This window comes from Cherax quadricarinatus, chromosome 5, assembly GCF_038502225.1.
Source record: "Cherax quadricarinatus isolate ZL_2023a chromosome 5, ASM3850222v1, whole genome shotgun sequence".
NCBI lineage: Eukaryota > Metazoa > Arthropoda > Malacostraca > Decapoda > Parastacidae > Cherax > Cherax quadricarinatus.
The window spans coordinates 67,333,362-67,352,046 of record NC_091296.1 but is presented as its reverse complement, the minus strand read 5'-3'; the positions used below and the strand labels follow the sequence as shown (position 1 = coordinate 67,352,046).

General features: G+C 39.4%; 1 protein-coding gene across 9 annotated transcripts in view; it reads right to left on the bottom strand.

The window, feature by feature from the left end:
• LOC128684714 (zinc finger protein 771) overlaps positions 1-18,685 on the bottom strand; it is a 274,487-nt gene that overhangs the window by 210,753 nt on the left and 45,049 nt on the right. The window lies entirely within an intron of this gene.

Here is an 18,685-nt window from a genome sequence, read left to right as displayed (position 1 = left end):
CCTTAATATAAGCTGCAGACTTAATGCTATGGGTCTATAGGCTTGCATGGTGACTGGAGGCTTGCAAAGGGTGTACAAGAGAATATAAACATATGACTTACAGAACAATAAGTGATCTAACAGTCTATTATTGGTGTTATTGAAGGTTATAGTGACAGGCTACTCTTCCTATGAGCAGTTCATGGAACCCATCACAGAAAGTTCTTTATAATGTACTTCAAAATGTTAAGATTATTTTTGTAGGTATCCAAATGTTTTAATCCACCAGACCTTGTTTCAGTCATTGGTAGTATACCAGTTAAGATGCTAAAAAAAAATCCAAAATAGTGGGCACTCTCTCAAAAATATGTAACCATGTTCCCAAAACATCCCTGCTCACTTTGTACTACAGTGGTACCCAGAGTTTCGGCCATAATTCATTCCAGAAGGTTGTTCAAGTGCCATTACCAAACGAATTTGTTCCCATAAGGAATAATGTAAATCAGATTAATCCATTTCAGACCCCCAAAAATACACTTACAAAAGCACTTACAATAATACACTTATACAATTGTTCAAGTTGGGAGCTGTACGAAACTCGGGGTACCACTGTATGCTGTAATCACCTATGGTATCTGTGCATGGGGATCAACAACAGCTAGTCACTCTAAACCTGTTGTTACTCAGCAAGAGTCAGTTCTCAATAATCAACTATTTGGGCTCCAAGCAATACATACCCGTCTTACTCAAAGAGTTTATTGAGGTGGTTTGGGCATTTAGAGTTGGAGCAAAATAGGATGACTTGGAGGGTGTATAATTCTGTAGGGAAGTGTCCTAGGAAATGGGTAAAGGAGGCTCTGTATGCAAGGGGTTTGGACATCCAACAAGCATCTGTGAGAGTTGTAGAGGAAAGTAATTTTTATGACTGAAATTTGTGAAGGGATTCAGGGACACCAGTTAGCCAGACTTGAGTCCTGGATGTGGTAGTACAGTGTCTGCATTCTGAAGAAGGGGTGGGGATACTGCAGCCTGGAGGGGCATGTGAGCTGCAATCTCAATGTGCCTCTGGCAAAACAGTCATGTACTGAGTGATGGTAAAGTGTTTCTTCTTTTATGAACCACCCTACCTCAAGAGATGGCTGATGTTAAAAAAAAATAATCATGCTATCTACTATGCACATTATGTTTACAGGACTTTCAACCCAATTATTAACCCAGAGCTTTAATTTTGTCTGGAGAGCTGCAACAGAACACATGGACACAACACAAGGAAAAAGTATCTGACATTCCATGTGTATATCTCAACCTGTTCAAAAATTCCATGCAAAACAAAAGCCTAAAATCATGGAGCTCACTGTCTGAAAATACCAAAAGTTCTGTTCCTTATCTGCCAACATCTTTACTAATATTGCTTAAAAGCACCTGTTAAATCTAACATAAATATAATACAGGAAGGCCCTGTGTATTTGGCACCCTCTTTTTGGTGTTCCACAATTTTGCTGGCTTTCAATTGAGCCATTATTCATTATGTTCTGTGCTTTTACCGCTTTTCCGGTGTTTTTGTACAACAGTTGCATAAGGGAAGGGCAACCGTTACCATATTTTAGGGCATGTACTGTATGTACTGTGTATTTATTTTACTTTTTTATCAGTTTTTTGAGCATTTAATATATAATAGCATAAACATGTTATCAGACATTTTAGATGCATTTGATACTGAAAAAATGCTCTTTTCCACAAATGGCGATTTTCACTTATACAGGGTTGGGAGCCTAAGAGCTGTACAGTTGGGGCCCTCCTGGACCTATTAACTACAAATTGTCATGCTGTGATTTCACCACCTGTTCAATCACTCCATAAATGCAGATCATCCTGAACCAATGAAAATAATATGTAATTCTTTTGTAAATTACCATATGTCATTTGCAGCATGTCTTATTGCACTTGTGATTCTAGAAAACTACACAAGTAGTCTTAAATAATATGCCAGGGCTATACTGTAGTATGCAGCAAGCTACAAATTTGTGCAACTATAAAGCTTCTTATTTGTACTTTATGTTGTAATTTGTTTACTGTAATTTTTACCACTGAATATATCATTGCTTAGTTAATCTTAATTTTAAGCCTGCCCACAATGCTCTGCATACAAGGGGCTTTTGGCATGTACACTCAACCACCGTATTTCTTTTGTACAACTATGTATCATGTCCAGATAATAAATAAATAATAAATAAAATGCTTTCCATAATTAGTGGCTTACTTTTGTTCCTACTTTTGTATTATATTTTGTTTCAACTTATCTATATCTACTGTAATTTTTGTGTGGCTCATGAGAAATAAAAAAATTTAACTTTAATTACAGTGGACCCTTGGTTTTCCAGAGTCTCAGTTTTCGTGAATTTTGATTATCGGCAACTTTTTTCATCAGAATATAGCCTTGGTTTTCCTGATTTCCCTTGGATTTCGACAGAAATGTCCCAGTGGTCACGCGCACAAATGCATTCAGAGTCAGTCTGGCATTGTTTCTCGGCAAGTGAGCATCACCCCCTCCCCCCACGCTCATATGAAACATTTCGTAATAATCCATTGTTTTTGTGCTTGCAACTACTAAATAAGCCACCATGGGCCAAAAGAAAGCTCCTAGTGCCAGCCATTTGGTAAAGAAGGTGAGAAATGCGATAGACTTAAAGAAGGAAATCATATAAAAACATGAAAGTGGTGTACGTGTGGCCAAGCTTGCCAGGATGTCCAAGAGACATGTTGTGGAATGTAATGTGGCTTGGGGAATTCCATGGGGTTGGATGTGTGTGGCAAGGACGTGGAAGAGTGGAGGACCACAGTGAAGAGCTAACCACTAAAGAGTTGCAAGATCTTCATCTGCAACAGCAACAGAGCACAGCTGAGGAAATTGCTTCATAGGAGGAGGAAGAGAGAGGGAAGAAGGTGCCTTCTTCAAAAGATTAAGGACATTTGTGCAAAGTGGAGTGAGGTGCAAACATTTGTGGAGGAACATCACCCTAACAAAGCTGTTGCAGGCCGTGTCTGCGACACATTCAATGACAATGTTTTGTCCCATTTTAGGCACCAGAAACAGAGCTCTCTGGACACCAGAAACAGAGCTCTCTGGAACAATTTTTTGAGCAACAGGGATCCAGTGACTCTCAAGCTGGTCCTAGTGCCAAAAAAACAAAGTAGGGAAGTAACCCCGGATAAGGACTCGGTATGGAAGGGGATTCCCCTTCCAAGAAATAGCAACTTCTCCTCCCTCTTGGTGTAGATCCCCAGGTGCAAATACCATAGGTAAGGATAGATTAGAGAATACAACAATGTGAATAGTGTTGTTAGAGATATACAGTAATGTATCTTAGAGAGGATGCCTACTATTCTGGAGACTTTCTTGGTTATGTGTTGAATCTGGGTATTAAACTGCAAGTTGTAGTCAAGGTGTAGGCCTAAGGATTTACCCTTGGTGTATCTTACAATGGGAGAATCTTTGAGCATTACGTTTAGTTGGATATTTGAACCTCTGTTTCCAAACATCATGTAGTTGGTTTTATCAATAAGGGTGAGTTTGAGATATTTTTAGGAGCTCATCATTAACAGTGTCGCTGAGAGAAGTCATATTTGAGTGGGAGATGACAAAAATTTTGTCATCTGCAAACAGAACAGGTTCAAGAGGACAAAATACATTAAGGAGATAACTGATGTATATAAGATAGAGCAAAGGGCCAAGAATACTGCCTTGAGGCACTCTTACACTGACAGACTGAATTGACAAGGTTATGCCATTTGTGGAGACATACTGGTGTCAATTACTAAGATAAGACTTTAGGTATGCAAGGGTATGACCTCAGACCCCATAATGTTCTAGTTATAGGTGCAGGATATTGTGGTCCACTGTATCAAAAGCTTTCCACAGGTCTATGAAGAAGCCCAGAGGAAATTCATTATTTTCAAGAGCTGCATAAAGTAGTTCAAGCATTGTTATAATTGCAGTAGTTACATTTTTTAAACCTAAAACCAAACTGGCAGGGGTTGAATATATTGTGAGATACTAAAGAATAAACTTGCTTATGAATTATCTTTTTGAAGATTTTAGATAATAATGGCGAGTTTGATATTGTCCTATAGGACTGGGGTAACCCTTGCTAGCACCCTTAACCCTTTGGCTGTTTATATCTATATATATGTCTTACGTGCCACTGTTTCTGACATATTTATACACGTAAATTCTAGCGGCTTCAAATCAAGCAGGAGAAAGCGGGAAGGCCCACATGTGAGAGAATGGGTCTGTATGGTCAGTGTGCACCACATAAAAATCCTGCAGCACGCAGTGCGTAATGAGAAAAAAAAAACGACCGTTTTTTTGGATTAAAACGCCGACTTTGAGGTGTATTTTCATATAGTATTAATCGTTGTATTCTCGTTTTCATGGTCTCGGGTGACAAAATGGAAAACATATTACAGAAATAGAGATGATTTTCATTACTTTCACAATGAAAACGACCTTGAAATTGAGCACAAAGTAGCAGAAATGTTCAATTTTTACCAATGTTCAGGAGTAAGCAAATTACACCACATGTCCGATACACGTCAACTGGGGAGTCTAATATTCTTTTACTAGTGCACTGATATTATTTATACCATCTTTACCATAATGCATTAGTCTGCATAACAGTAAATTTTGTATTTTTTTGTATTACCTGGAGTTTACCTGGAGAGAGTTCCGGGGGTCAACGCCCCCGCGGCCCGGTCTGTGACCAGGCCTCCTGGTGGATCAGAGCCTGATCAACCAGGCTGTTGCTGCTGGCTGCACGCAAACCAACATACGAGCCACAGCCCGGCTGATCCGGAACTGACTTTAGGTGCTTGTCCAGTGCCAGCTTGAAGACTGCCAGGGGTCTGTTGGTAATCCCCCTTATGTGTGCTGGGAGGCAGTTGAACAGTCTCGGGCCCCTGACACTTATTGTATGGTCTCTTAACGTGCTAGTGACACCCCTGCTTTTCATTGGGGGGATGGTGCATCGTCTGCCAAGTCTTTTGCTTTCGTAGTGGGTGATTTTCGTGTGCAAGTTCGGTACTAGTCCCTCTAGGATTTTCCAGGTGTATATAATCATGTATCTCTCCCTCCTGCGTTCCAGGGAATACAGGTTTAGGAACCTCAAGCGCTCCCAATAATTGAGGTGTTTTATCTCCGTTATGCGCGCCGTGAAAGTTCTCTGTACATTTTCTAGGTCGGCAATTTCACCTGCCTTGAAAGGTGCTGTTAGTGTGCAGCAATATTCCAGCCTAGATAGAACAAGTGACCTGAAGAGTGTCATCATGGGCTTGGCCTCCCTAGTTTTGAAGGTTCTCATTATCCATCCTGTCATTTTTCTAGCAGATGCGATTGATACAATGTTATGGTCCTTGAAGGTGAGATCCTCCGACATGATCACTCCCAGGTCTTTGACGTTGGTGTTTCGCTCTATTTTGTGGCCAGAATTTGTTTTGTACTCTGATGAAGATTTAATTTCCTCATGTTTACCATATCTGAGTAATTGAAATTTCTCATCGTTGAACTTCATATTGTTTTCTGCAGCCCACTGAAAGATTTGGTTGATGTCTGCCTGGAGCTTTGCAGTGTCTGCAATGGAAGACACTGTCATGCAGATTCGGGTGTCATCTGCAAAGGAAGACACGGTGCTGTGGCTGACATCCTTGTCTATGTCGGATATAAGGATGAGGAACAAGATGGGAGCGAGTACTGTGCCTTGTGGAACAGAGCTTTTCACCGTAGCTGCCTCGGACTTTACTCTGTTGACGACTACTCTCTGTGTTCTGTTAGTGAGGAAATTAAAGATCCATCGACCGACTTTTCCTGTTATTCCTTTAGCACGCATTTTGTGCGCTATTACGCCATGGTCACACTTGTCGAAGGCTTTTGCAAAGTCTGTATATATTACATCTGCATTCTTTTTGTCTTCTAGTGCATTTAGGACCTTGTCGTAGTGGTCCAATAGTTGAGACAGACAGGAGCGACCTGTTCTAAACCCATGTTGCCCTGGGTTGTGTAACTGATGGGTTTCTAGATGCGTGGTGATCTTGCTTCTTAGGACCCTTTCAAAGATTTTTATGATATGGGATGTTAGTGCTATTGGTCTGTAGTTCTTTGCTGTTGCTTTACTGCCCCCTTTGTGGAGTGGGGCTATGTCTGTTGTTTTTAGTAACTGTGGGACGACCCCCGTGTCCATGCTCCCTCTCCATAGGATGGAAAAGGCTCGTGATAGGGGCTTCTTGCAGTTCTTGATGAACACAGAGTTCCATGAGTCTGGCCCTGGGGCAGAGTGCATGGGCATGTCATTTATCGCCTGTTCGAAGTCATTTGGCGTCAGGATAACATCGGATAGGCTTGTGTTAATCAAATTTTGTGGCTCTCTCATAAAAAATTCATTTTGATCTTCGACTCTCAGTCTGGTTAGCGGCTTGCTAAAAACTGAGTCATATTGGGACTTGAGTAGCTCACTCATTTCCTTGTTGTCATCTGTGTAGGACCCATCTTGTTTAAGTAGGGGCCCAATACTGGACGTTGTTCTCGATTTTGATTTGGCATAGGAGAAGAAATACTTTGGGTTTCTTTCGATTTCATTTATGGCTTTTAGTTCTTCCCGCGATTCCTGACTCCTAAAGGATTCTTTTAGCTTAAGTTCGATGCTTGCTATTTCTCTGACCAGTGTCTCCCTACGCATTTCAGATATATTGACCTCTTTTAGCCGCTCTGTTATTCTTTTCCGTCGCCTGTAAAGGGAGCGCCTGTCTCTTTCTGTTTTACATCTACTCCTCCTTTTTCTTAGAGGAATAAGCCTTGTGCATACATCGAGTGCTACCGAGTTAATCTGTTCTAGGCATAAGTTGGGGTCTGTGTTGCTTAGTATATCTTCCCAGCTTATATCGGTTAGGACTTGGTTTACTTGGTCCCACTTTATGTTTTTGTTATTGAAGTTGAATTTGGTGAATGCTCCCTCGTGACTAATCTCCTTATGTCGGTCTGGGGCTCCGCGCATACATGACTGAACCTCAATTATGTTGTGATCTGAGTATATTGTTTTTGATATGGTGATATTTCTTATCAGATCATCATTGTTAGTGAAGATGAGGTCTAGTGTATTCTCCAGTCTAGTAGGCTCTATTATTTGCTGGTTTAAATTGAATTTTGTGCAGAGATTTAAAAGCTCGCGTGAGTGTGAGTTTTCATCAGAGCTGCCTCCTGGTGTTATTACTGCAACAATATTATTTGCTATATTCCTCCATTTTAGGTGCCTTAAGTTGAAATCCCCCAGGAGCAAGATGTTGGGTGCAGGAGCTGGAAGGTTTTCCAGACAGTGGTCAATTTTTAACAGCTGTTCCTGGAATTGCTGGGATGTTGCATCCGGAGGCTTGTAGACTATCACAATGACTAGGTTTTGGTTCTCGACCTTTACTGCTAAAACTTCCACTACATCATTTGAGGCATTTAGCAGTTCTGTGCAAACAAGTGACTCTGCAATGTACAGGCCAACCCCCCCCTTTTGCCTGTTCACTCTGTCACATCTGTATAGGTTGTAACCTATAGAAAATAGAAAGCAATAGTAATATAAGAGGGGCCTCGAGATGTGACTAATGAACAGAGGACATGTTATTTTAGTGCCAAGAATGTCTACATCGTTTATTCTGGACCTTATTTTGAAATTGGCATCTTTTTTAATGTGTGTGAAATTGGCCAAATTGCCAATTTCTGACCACTTTATTGGGTAGTTCAAATCAGTAAATGGGCGGTTTCTTGTACTCAACTGATAGAAAAAATGGAGTTCTAAAGAAATATCTATGAGTTTGGTCAACTGGAACAATGGAATTGGCCAAAAACAGGGCTCAAAGTCGGCGAAATTGCCAATGCTTATATGTCGTCGAGACCGCTAACTTCGCGGGAGCGTAATTCCATGAGCTTTTGACCAATTTTCGTACTTTTGGTGTCATTACCATCGGGAAAAGATTCTCTATCATTTCATAAGAAGAAATAATTTTTTTTTTCCAAAACTTTTGTGACATAGAATGACAGTTTGAGAAACGGGCTTGCGACAGTCAAAGGGTTAAACATTGCTGGGAAAGTTGTAGATTCTGATAATTTGTTGAACAAAGTTGCACTAGTAGATGACAGCACATGAACGGCTTTTTTCGTACATTAATGACATAAAATTAGTTAGGCTTTCTGTTTTGTTTTTCAGTGAATTTATTGTAAGTGTAACCTCAGTAGGTGGAGCTAATTAAGAGTGAATTTTGAAAATTTTCAGTAGGGTAGTCACTCGCCTGAGCATTTGAAGATGGCATTTTGCTAGCTAGTCTTGATCTTATAGTAGAGAAAAATTATTGTAATATTTATAAAGCGGCACTAAACCCATGGGGTCATAGAATGCCCAAAAATTTAGGGAAGGGTAGCTCCACTTGCTTGGACCAAAAACCCTTCACAAATAGGGATTTATTAGTGATTAAGTGGCATAAATATGGTTTGCATTGGACATGACTGGCTTTGCGCATCCTAAGCCTACCTAAGCACAACTCCAGGCAGAACCAAGAGACCAGCCATGAACTGTGCATAGGCTGTACTCAGCATGACATAACACTGGGAGCTGTGTCTGGCTATAACACAGCTCAGTACACCACATTCTGCACCCAGCTCCATGAATACTCTCGATACAGTCACCAAAAATACGTACACGAATGAACAATTAACAATCAAACAAAATCGGTAGTTTAAAATGCTTGACAAATTTTCAATAACTGAAGAGTAAGAGTAACTTTACAGCCACGTTGATAGGTATCCTGCTGACTCATATAGCTATTATTGACATATAGGAGCTTTATTAGCAAATGTTATGCTACTCTATGCTTTATTCATCTAGTGAGTGTAATAAAGTTGGTAGAATTACCGACAATATGTAAGTAAAAGGACACAAGTGCAACTAATGTGACATTTATTGTGGCAACGTTTCGCTCTCCAGGAGCGAATAAAGCTCCTGGAGAGCGAAACGTTGCCACAATAAATGTCACATTAGTTGCACTTGTGTCCTTTTACTTTACATCTAGTGAGTGGATGGGCATATTTCTTGCTACTTTGGGTCAACTTGCATGACAGTTAGTGCACAGATACCATGATATAGACATCATGTAGGTAGATGCCAGGTATTAGAACACTTGTAGACTTGGGTTGCAGGAAACAGTAAAAACGACAGAATTTCTATATGGATATATTAACCCTTTCAGGGTCCAGAGGCTAAATCTCAAAGGGTGCACCAGGGTCCAAGAATGTTTGAAAAAAAGAAAAAAAAATTATTTTTTCTTACAGAATTAAAGATAATAATTTTCTGTACATAATAAAACAAAACAAAAAAAAATTTCAATCAGTAGTTACTGAGATATAGAGGCATGAAGTTGACCCTCAATGATCTGGTGGCGGCAACATCCACGACTTCTGTCAAGTCTCATTATTTTATTTTAGGGCAGAGCAGGCCAAGGAAAGCTGGCAGGCCAGGACAGGCAGACCACAGCAGGCAAGGCAGGCAGGACAAGGCAGAGCAGGCAAGCACTGCAGCCAAGGAAGGCCAGGGCAAGTAGACTAAGGCAGGGCAAAGCAAGCAAGCAGGCAGGGCAGGGGAGGCCAGAGTAAACAAAGCAGAGAAGAGCAAGCAGGAAGAGAAGAGAAGAGAAGAGAAGAGAAGAGAAGAGAAGGCAGGGCAGGGCAGGGCAGGGCAGGGCAGGGCAGGGCAGGGCAGGGCAGGGCAGGGCTAGGCAGGGCAGGGAAGGGTAGGCAAAGCAAAGGGCAAAACAGAGCTGGAAAGAATAATGCAGCCAGGGAGGGAAGCACGGAATGCCCAAAACAAGGCAAAAACCACATTCAGTATCAGGTACTTCCTTAACCCCTTAACTGTCCAAAATAGATCTGCGTTCTTAAAGCTAGCACTCCAAACGTAGACCAACATTTTATTTTTCCTGCCTCTAAATTTGCCACAATTTTCCTGAGATGCCTGGTCAGTATAGAATAGGTCTTAACACTCAGTGTGTGCAGTATTAAAAAAAACCTGGGACCACTTAGTACCTTGTGTGAACACCAGATACACATTAACCCTTTGACTGTCGCGGCTGTATATATACGTCTTACGAGGTACTGTGTTTGACGTATATATACTCATAAATTCTAGCGGCTTCGTGGTCTATTTTCGTACAGTATCTATGGTTGTATTCTCGTTTTCTTGGACTCATTTGATAGAATGGAAAACATATTATAGAAATAGAGGTGATTTTGATTGATTTTACTATAAAAAGAACCTAGAAATGGAGCTCAAAGTAGGGGAAATGTTTGATTTTTGCCAATGTTCAAAAGTAAACAAATGATGCCATTGTCCAATAAATGTCCAACTAGCCATTCTAATATGCAGTCATGAATGGGTTGATGTTATTTATACAATTATTACAGTATTGCAGTAGTCTGCATAATAGTAAGTCTTCTATTTTTTGTTTGAATAAAAATTCAAAATAGAAAGCAAGAGTAATATCAGACGGGCCTGGAGACGTGACTGATGAACAAAGAAAATGTTATTTTAGAGCCAGGAATGTCTGCATTGTTTATTCTGGATCTTATTTTGAAATTGTCATATTTTTAGTTTTCGTGAAATTGGCCAAATTGCAAATTTCTGACCACATTATTAGGTAGTTGAAATCGGTAAATGGGCAGTTTCTTGTACTCAATCGATAGAAAAAATGGAGTTCTAAAGAAATAGCTATGAGTTTGGGTGACTGGAACAACGGAATTAGCCGAAAATAGGGCTCAAAGTGGGCGAAATCGCCGATTTGTAAACAGCACCAAGGTCGCTAACTTCGCGAGAGCATAATTCCGTCAGTTTTCCATCAAATTTCGATTTTTTGGTGTCATTACAATCGGGAAAAGATTCTCTATCATTTCATAAGAAAAAATAATTTTTTTTTTTTAAATTTTGTGACACCTCAGGATTGGGGGTTGCAACAGTCAAGGGGTTAAAATCACCAAGAGTGTCCCTCTAGTTTTAATGCCACAGTAATAATACTAATACGTAATAATAATCACTCCTAGGCACATTAAATGTCTTATTTTACATTAATACAAACTTTTTCATTAATCCATCTATATTTTCTTCAAAATTATATAAGAAACATGTTACACAGCATATAAACATGCTATGTTTATAATGATATGGAGGTGTGATAGCCGGGCGGAGGGAAAACATTACGTTCTCTGGTCCAACACCAGAGAAAATGTATGAATCTGCGTTTGGCCCAGTTACTCCCCTTCACATTCTGCTTTTGTTTACAATTCTCGGCATGAATTATCATCATTACTTCTTCCTTCGTTTATGATGGTATCTAAAGGTAGTTGTTAGAAACGATTAAACTCAGTGAATAAGGTGCGTATGTTGAAGGTAATAATATGGCTCTGGGTCACATTAACCCTTTCAGGGTTTCGGCCGTACTAGTACGACTTACGCCACAGGGTTTTTGACGTACTAGTACGCCTAAATTCTAGCGCCCTCAAATCTAGTGAGAGAAAGCTGGTAGGCCTACATATGAAAGAATGAGTCTTGTGGTCAGTGTGCGCAGTATAAAAAAATCCTGCAGCACACAGTGCGTAATGAGAAAAAAACTCCAAAAACTCGGACCGTGTTTTTGGATTAAAACAACGACTTTGCTCTGTATTTTCGTATGGTATTTATTGTTGTATTCTAGTTTTCCTGGTCTCATTTTATAAAATGGAAGACATATTATAGAAATTGAGATGATTTTGACTGGTTTTACAATGAAAAGTACCTTGAAATTGAGCTCAAAGTAGCAGAAATGTTCGATTTTTACCAAAGTTCAAAAGTAAACAAATCATGCCAAGCATCTAATACACATCAACTGGTGAGTCTAATATTCTTTCACAAGTGCGTTGATGTTATTTATACCATTTCTACACTAATGCAGTAGTCTGCATAACAGTAAATCTATTTTTTGTAAGAATAAAAATTCAAAGTGGAAAGCCAAAGAAATATAAGAGGGGCCTAGGGATGTGACTAACGAACAGAGAACTTGTAATTTTAGTGCCAGGAATGTCTTTCTTGTTTATTCTGGACCCTATTTGGAAATTGGCATCTTTTGAAATTTGTGTGAAATTGGCAAAATTGATTAATTCTGACCACTTTACTGGATAGTTGAAATCGGTAAATGGGTGGTTTCTTGTACTCATTCAATAGCAAAAATGGAGTTCTAGCGAAATAGTTGTGATTTTTGTCGATTAGTACACTGGAATTGGCCGAAAACTGGACTCAAAGTGGGCAAAATCGCCGATGCATAAACATCATCGAGACCGCCAACTTTGCAAGAGCATAATTCCGTAAGTTTTCCATCAAATTTCATACTTTTGGTGTCCTTATGATCGGGAAAAGATTCTCTATCTTTTCACAACTCGTTTACCGATGACTCGACTTACGACGGGCTCTCTGACCAGTATGCATACCAAAATAATGTACAGTATATTAAAACTGATTTCCTCTACAGTGGACCCTCGACCAACGATGGCATCGATTAATGATAAATCTGACTAGCGATACATTTTATCGCAAAAACTTTGCCTCAACTAACGCTAAAAAACCCGACCAACGCTATTCATTCCATTCGAGACGCGTCCACTTTGGCCTGAGCGCGCCTCACTTGTCCCATGGGTGCCAGTGTTTACAAGCCAGTCAGCCACCGCGGTCGCTTCCAAACATACAATTGGAACATTTCATATTATCACAGCCTTTGTAGTGATTGCACCTGCAAAATAAGTCACCATGGGCCCCAAGAAAGCTTCTAGTGCCAACCCTACAGCAAAAAGGGTGAGAATTACTATGGAGATAAAGAAAGAGATCATTGCTACGTATGAAAGTGGAGTGCGTGTCTCCGAGCTGGTCAGGTTGTATAGTAAACCCCAATCAACCATCGCTACTATTGTGGGCAAGAAAACGGCAATCAAGGAAGCTGTTCTTGCCAAAGGTGCAACTATGTTTTCGAAACTGAGATCGCAAGTGATAGAAGATGTTGAGAGACTCTTATTGGTGTGGATAAATGAAAAACAGATAGCAGGAGATAGCATCTCTCAAGCGATCATATGTGAAAAGGCTAGGAAGTTGCATGACGATTTAATTAAAAAAATGCCAGCAACTTGTGGTGATGTGAGTGAATTTAAGGCCAGCAAAGGTTGGTTTGAGAGATTTAAGAAGCGTAGTGGCATTCATAGTGTGATAAGGCATGGTGAGGCTGCCAGTTCGGACCACAAAGCGGCTGAAAAATGTGTGCAGGAATTCAAGGAGTACATAGACAGTGAAGGACTGAAACCTAAACAAGTGTTTGTGACGAAACAGGCCTGTTTTGGAAGAAAATGCCAAGCAGGACCTACATTACTCAGGAGGAAAAGGCACTCCCAGGACATAAGCCTATGAAAGACAGGCTTACTCTGTTGATGTGTGCCAATGCTAGTGGTGATTGCAGAGTGAAGCCTTTATTGGTGTATCACTCTGAAACTCCCAGAGTGTTCAGGAAAAACAATGTCCTCAAGGCTAATTTGTGTGTGCTGTGGAGGGCAAACAGTAAGGCATGGGTCACCAGGGATTTTTCCTATGACTGGTTACACCATGCATTTGCCCCCACTGAAAAATTACCTAATTGAAAAGAAATTAGACCTTAAGTGCCTCCTGGTATTGACAATGCTCCTGGTCATCCTTCAGACTTGGCAGAGCGACTTTCTAGGGACATGAGCTTCATTAAGGTGAAGTTTTTGCCTCCTAATACCACTCCTCTCCTGCAGCCCATAGACCAGCAGGTCATTTCCAACTTCAAGAAACTGTACACAAAAGCTATGTTTGAAAGGTGCTTTGTAGTGACCTCAGAAACTCAATTGATTCTAAACGAGTTTTGGAGAGATCACTTTAATATCCTCAATTGTGTAAACATTATAGGTAAGGCTTGGGAGGAAGTGACTAAGAGGACCTTGAACTCTGCTTGGAAAAAACTGTGGCCAGAATGTGTAGACAAAAGGGATTTTGAAGGGTTTGAGGCTAACCCTGAGAATCCTATGCCAGTTGAGGAATCCACTGTGGCATTGGGGAAGTCCTTGGGGTTGGAGGTTAGTGGGGAGGATGTGGAAGAGTTGGTGGAGGAGGACAATGAAGAACTAACCACTGATGAGCTGCTAGATCATCTCCATCAGCATGAGGCCACACCTGAGGAAACTGCTTCGGAGGAGGGGATAGAGAAATTGAAGAAGTTGCCTACTTCTAAAATTAAGGAAATCTGTGCAATGTGGCTTTCTTCAATAAAGGTAAGTGTCATGTAACTGTGCATGTCTTCTTCAGTTTTTGTGTATTAAAATTAATATTTCATGTGGTAAAATTTTTTTTTTCAATACTCTGGGGTGTCAGGAATGGATTAATTTGATTTCCATTATTTCTTATGGGGAAAATTAACTCGACTAACAATAATTTCGATTAACGATGAACTCTCAGGAACGGATTAATATCGCTGGTCGAGGGTCCACTGTATTCTGTTTATTACGATATATAGTGCTCTACTGTATAAACATTTAAAAATACATATACCAGAAATGTTATAAATGGTGCAAAGGTAACATTAAAATAATATCAAAGATGACTGCCAAAAACCCACTACCATCATAGTACGCTCCTCACTTAGCGACAAATTCGTTTACCAACGAGGTCTTAGGAACATAACTCCGTCATTAAGTGAGGAGAGGCTGTACACATATTTTAAGGTACACAAATAACACGGTATTGTGCCTTTTTTGTTATTTTAAGGTAAATAATGAGTGTACTGCATGTGTATTTTATCTCTCTGTGCTGCTTTAAATATCGTACAGTGGACCCTCCTTTCTCATTGGGCTCTGTTTTCGCTCATTTCCGTTACTGCCAACTTTTTCCTTAAAATTGACTCCGTTTTCATTGCTTTCCTCTGTTCTCATCGGTGGTACTGTAAAAATATTGGCTCCGTTTCCGTGCTTTCCTCCATTCTCGTCGTTGGTACAGTACATGTCCGAATGTGCCGCGCACATGACCTCCCCTACACACATTCTGAGGAGGCAGTGTCACTTTGTTTCTCGGTGAGTGAAGATTATCCTGTGAGGCCATAGGAAATATTTTGTAATAATTCATTGTTTTTTGCACTTGTTTATTCTGTGTGACTGCTAAATAAGCCACCATGGGTCCAAAGGAAGCTGCTAGTGCCAGCACGTTGATAAAGAAGTTGAGAAACATGATAGAATTCAAGAAAAAATTTGTAGCAAAGCACCAAAGTGGAAGAGGAAGAAAGAGGGGAGAATGTGCTTTCTTCAGTGATTCTACCATATGTACGATATTAAAGCAGCAGGAGTTGATACAGGTTATAGTGCCAGTCAGAGATAGAGTGTAGCATTAACAGTGTAGCAAGTAAGTTATGCAATTAAGCGATAAAAAAAGGACGACACGAAACTGACTCTTCCAATGTTATTGGAGGTATACAGGGCCACTGACAAATATACGCTGCCCTGCCTATCTTCCACCACCCTAAACCAATGCCAGCATCTCCAAGGTACAGTAAGTGTAAATATTTCTTATTTATAAAGTGTAAATATTTCTTAATTATAAATTATGTACATTGTTTGTATGAATAGTGTTGGTGGCTTCTGCTGCCGCCTCCACTACCATTAATACGTATGGCTTCTCTCAGTGGCCCTTATGAACCCAACACCACCACCACCACTTTCTCCTCACATACATAATGGATGTATTTTATTCATTCTAGAGTATATATCATGTTTCTGTGCTATTAATATTATTTATTATATCATATTAGATGAATTGTGAGAGATAAATAAGCTGTGGAATATAGTTCTTCTCTATAAATGTATTTTTCGCTTATACTTTTGGATGTCTGAAACGGATTAATTGGATTTACATTATTTCTTGTGGGGAAAATGGTTTCAATTTTAGTCGGTTTCACATTTCATCAGACTCTCGGAAACGAATTAAAATCGAAAAGGGAGGGTCCACTGTATATTAAGTTTGGGATGAGGAGCCATAGCTACCTACACCTGACTTCCTACAAGTAAGTACTACTCACCTCTCGCACTACATTAAAGACTACAAATATTTTAAGGTAAGTAATGAATGTACTGTGTATGTATTTTACTTTTTACTGTGTTTCTTAACGCCTAGTTCTATTACTAACTTTACCCTTTCAGGGTTGAGAGGCCCTCTCCTAAACTTGTTCTCAGGGTTGAAAATTTTTTGGAAAAATTATTTTTTATTATGAAATGATAGACAATATTTTCCCAATCATAATGACACCAAAAGTATGAAATTTGATGGAAAACTTACAGAATTATGCTGTCGTGAAGTTAGAAGTCTCGAGGATTTTTATGCAGCGGCGATTTCGCCCACTTTGAGCCCTATTTTCGACCAATTCCAGTGTACTAGTCGACAAAAATCATACCAATTTTGCTAGAACTCCATTTTTTCTATTGAATGAGTACAAGAAACCACCCATTTACTGATTTCAACTATCCAATAAAGTGGTCAGAAATTGGGAACTTTACCAATTTCACACAAATTTCAAAAGATGCCAATTTCCAAATAGGGTCCAGAATAAACATTTTCTCTGTTCATTAGTCATGTCCCCAGGCTCCTCTTACATCTCTTTTGCTTCCCACTTTTAATTTTTATTCTCACAAAAAATAGAAGAATTACTGTTGTGCAGACTACTGGATTAGTGTAGAAATGGTGTAGAAATGGTATAAATAATATCAGCGCACTTGTGAAAGAATATTAGACTCGCCAGTTGATGTGTATTGGCATGATTTGTTCACTTTTGAACTTTCATAAAAACCGAACATTTCTGTTACTTTGAGCTCAATTTCAAGGTACTTTTCATTACGAAACCAATCAAAATCATCTTAATTTCTGTAATATGTCTTCCATTCTATAAAATGAGACCAGAAAAACTAAAATACAACCATAAATACCATACAAAAATACACTGCAAATTCGCTGTTTTAAACCAAAAACATGGTCGGAGATTTTTTTCTCATTATGCACTGTGTGCTGCAGGATTTTTTTTATACTGTGTACACTGACCACATAGACCCATTCTTTCATATGTAGGTCTACCAGCTTTCTCTCACTGGATTTGAAGGCGCTAGAATTTAGGCGTACTAGTACGTCAATAACCCTGGTGCGTAAGCCATACTAGTATGTTGTAAACCCTGAAAGGGCTAATACAAGTTAGTGAAAACTTGATGTCAGGCATTTATATGCATTTATAAGTGGAAAAAATGGCGTTCCACTTTCTGGCAATGTCCACTTTCCGGCAGTAGCCTGGAACCTAACCTGCCATATAAGTGGGGCCCTACTGTACAGTAGGGCTCCACTTATACAGCAGGTTATTTATAAGGTTTCCCCTTATAAATGCATACAAATACTAGATAACAAGTTTACACTAACATATATTAACACTTTGACTGTCGCAACCCCGAATCCTGAGGTGTCTCCTGGTGTCGCAAAATTTAAAAAAAAAAAAATTATTTTTTCTTATGAAATGATAGAGAATCTTTTCCCGATTGTAATGACACCAAAAAAAATTAAATTTGATGGAAAACTGTCGGAATTACGCTCTCGCAAAGTTAGCGACCTCGGCGCTGTTTACAAATTGGCGATTTCGCCCACTTTGAGCCCTAGTTTCGGCTAATTCCATTGTTCCAGTCGACCAAACTTATAGCTATTTCTTTAGAACTCCATCTTTTCTATCGATTGAGTACAAGAAACTGCCCATTTACCGATTTCAACTATCTAATAATGTGGTCAGAAATTTGCAATTTGGCCAATTTCACGAAAACTAAAAAATATGACAATTTCAAAATAAGGTCCAGAATGAACAATGCAGACATTCCTGGCTCTAAAATAACATTTTCTTTGTTCATCAGTCATGTCTCCAGGCCCTTCTGATATTACTCTTGCTTTCTATTTTGAATTTTTATTCAAACAAAAAATTGAAGACTTACTATTATGCAGACTACTGCAATACTGTAATAATTGTATAAATAACATCAACCCATTCATGACTGCATATTAGAATGGTTAGTTGGACATTTATTGGACAATGGCATCATTTGTTTACTTTTGAACATTGGCAAAAATCAAACATTTCCCCTACTTTGAGCTCCATTTCTAGGTTCTTTTTATAGTAAAATCAATCAAAATCACCTCTATTTCTATAATATGCTTTCCATTCTATCAAATGAGACCAAAAAAACGAGAATACAACCATAAATACTATACGAAAATAGACCACAAAATCGGCATTTTAATTAAAAAAAACGGTCGGAGTTTTTTTTTTCCCATTATGCACTGCGTGCTCCAGGATTGTTTTTATATGGTGCACACTGACCACACAGACCCATTCTCTCACATGTGGGCCTACCAGCTTTCTCCTGCTTGATTTGAAGCCGCTAGAATTTATGAATATATATACGTCAAACACGGTACCTCGTAAGACGTATATATACGGCCACGACAGTCAAAGGGTTAAGTTAGCAATAGAACTAGGCATCGAAAAACAATAAAAATGTAAAATACACACATAGTGCACTCATTACTAA